Source organism: Meleagris gallopavo, chromosome 4 (genome assembly GCF_000146605.3).
Source record: "Meleagris gallopavo isolate NT-WF06-2002-E0010 breed Aviagen turkey brand Nicholas breeding stock chromosome 4, Turkey_5.1, whole genome shotgun sequence".
NCBI classification, from domain to species: Eukaryota; Metazoa; Chordata; class Aves; order Galliformes; family Phasianidae; genus Meleagris; species Meleagris gallopavo.
The window spans coordinates 59,949,108-59,952,177 of NC_015014.2; positions in this window are offsets into that span (position 1 = coordinate 59,949,108).

The following is a 3,070-nucleotide window of genomic DNA, read 5'->3' on the forward strand; positions in this document are numbered from 1 at the left end:
TATCCATCAAGTGGTCCACCCATCAAATCCACATCCCTCCAATTTGGGGATAAGGATGTGGTGGGGGACCATGTCAAAGGCCTTGCTCAAGTCCAGGTAAATGACATCGGTCACCTTCCCCTTGTCCACCAATGCTGTCACTCCATCATAGAAGGCCACCAGATTGGTTAAGCATGACCTTTCCCTGGTAAAGCTGTGCTGGCTGCCTCGGATCACACACTTCAGTTCTAGTCCAACTGCCTGATCGTTTCAAGTCTAACCAAAAGTTAAAGCATTTTATTAAGGAATTACCCAAATTTTTAGATTTAGAGAGTGAATGTAATATATAACTTAAAATCATGGCCTGTCTCTTCTCCTTGAAAAAATTCCTTCTCTTTGGCACATTCCAGCTCTGCCTTCATTCTCGAGTTCTTCTTGTCATGTATATTGCTCCTCAAATTTAAGTACAAACTAAGTACATACACAAAGATCAGTCATTGGAGATTGGAATACATGGTCCAAAAATACTTAGCTGTATTTATTTTATTCCCAAAAGTGATTACTGAGTGTTTTGTATCATGCTAGTGTAAGCAGCAGCACAAGAAAATGTATTTGTCAGTGCCACATTTATAGTATAAGCTAAGTCTTTGCAACTACAGTGCTAAAATAGGGCATTGGAAAATATATCCCACAGGGTTTCTAAGTAAGGAAACATACAGATAGATTTTCTTGGCAAATTCTAACGCTAACATAACAGCACATTAATAAGGTACTTTATAGCAATATAGGGCAAGTTTATGGAGCAAAATAGTTCGATTTAGGGACAGCAGTACTGTTCAGTATAACACTCATACTTCCCCTGTTCTGAGTGTTTTGCATACTTTCATTTACTCTCTTCCTGGACTTCCAGAACATGTCTGCATCTTCCAGTGACTATGATGATCCAACCCCTTTTCCACCTCTGGTGGGAAATTCCTAATAGCTGATGACTAGTTTCCTTGGAATTAATTAGAATTTTCTTCCTTTAAACACAGACTTGCATTTGTAATACTTTACTTTGAGCCAGACATCATTGTGTATTTTCAAACTTCTCACACAGGGCTACCTCAAAAATGTGTCATCAAGTAAGGCAGACTACAATGGACACACTGAGCAAACAGCTCACTAACCTCCAGTCATGCTCACTCCTCACAAATCCATCAAGTCTAGATATTTCCTATTTCTGCTTCTTCTCAACTGGCATTTTCTGACCCACTAGAACTTATTCTAGTTTTGCAAAAGTTTATCAATTGGCGTGATACAAAATAAATAAGAAGTTGCTTGGAAAAGACTGCATTCTGGCTTCTCTATAGCTATGCTTCTGTTGGAAAATGGAAATGGGGAGCTTATAGAATCATTTTTCTTCCTTTCTTACTTTCCCTCCTTGGGCTGGTCAAAACAGTAAAGCTTCTGACATATGTTTTCAGTTGTAATTTATTTTGCTTACCTGTTGTTAAAAACAAATAGATCCGGTGAATAAAAAAGCTTTTTGACAATTGACACTGTCTCCCACAACATCCTCATGATGAAGCTGAGGAAGAGTGAAATAGATGAAAAGATGGTGAGGTGGGTTGAGACTGGCCAACTTGTGATCAGTGGCAGAGAGTCCAGCTGGAGATCTGTGTTTAGAATTGTTCCTCAGGGGTCAGTGCTGGGTCCAGTGTTGTTCAACATCTTCACCAATGACTTTGATGAGGGGATAGTGTCCACTCTCAGCAAGTTTGTTGATAATACAAAGCTGAGAGGAATGACTGACACACCAGAAGGCTGTGCTGCCATTCAGTGAGGCTTGGAGAGGCAGAAGAGTTGGGCAGAAAGGAACGAGATGAGGTTCAACAAAAGCAAGTGTAGAGTCCTGCACGTAGGGAGGAATAACCGCATGCACCAGGTTGGGGCATGACCTGCTGGAGAGGACCTGGGAGTCCTGGTGGATGACAGGTTGGCCATGAGCCAGCAGCGTGCCCTTGTGGCCAAGAAGGCCAATGACATCTTGGGATGCATTAAAAGGAGCATGGCCAGCAGGTCAAGGGAGGTGATCCTCCCCCTCTACTCTGCCCTGGTCAGGCCTGGAGTAGAGGGCCTGGAGTCCAGTTCTGGGCTCCCTAGTACAAAAAAGACAGGGATCTCCTGGCAAGAGTCCAGCAGAGAGCCATTAAGATGATAAAGGACCTGGAGCACCTCTCTTATGAGGAAAGGCTGAGCAACCTGGGTCTGTTCAGTCTTGAGGAAAGAAGACAGAGAGGATCTGATCAGTGGCTATAAATACATAAGGTGTGGGAGCCAAAGGGATGAGGCCACACACCCATTTAGTGGTGAGTGGCGATAGGAAAAGGTGAAATGGCCACAGACTGAAGCATAGGATGTTCCACACAAAAGTGCGTAAGAACTTCAAGGTAAGGGTGACAGAGCATTGGAACAGACTGCCCAGAGAGGTTGTGAAGTATCCTTCTCTGGAGATATTCAAGACCCTCCTGGAGACACCTACCTGTGGAACCTGGTCTAGGGAGCCCGCTTTGGCAGGGAGGTTGGACTAGATGATCTCTAGAGGTCTCTTCCAGCCCCTACAATTCTGTGACTCTTTGATTTAAAAGAATGCGGGCATGGCTGCTTCTTCTGTCTTGCTGGCTTATATGGCTGTGCTGAGAAAATGCTTTTCTTGAAGGGGAGGCTGGAGCCTGGATGTCCCCTTTGGTATAGAAGATTCTCTCTCTCATAGTAAAATTTAAGGATTTTATAGATTCATCAGAATGATTCATTATGATACTCTGCAAAATTTTAAAAGTGTCTTAGATAAGTAGATGATTTCTTTAATCCTTCACTACTGCAAGGAAAATTCCATTTAGCATCTCTTCTCTAATTTGAATCTATACCCCTTTATCATTCCTGTCAAAGAAAGCACAAAATCTTTAAAACATATTAGAGAAAAATTTCAGCTTATTCAATCCAAAGGATCTGTTTACAAGGGGATCACTTCAATCTTTTCATTCACTTAATTAAATTCATTGTGGAACAAGACATATAATTCTCTGATATAAGAGAGACATATAGGTCT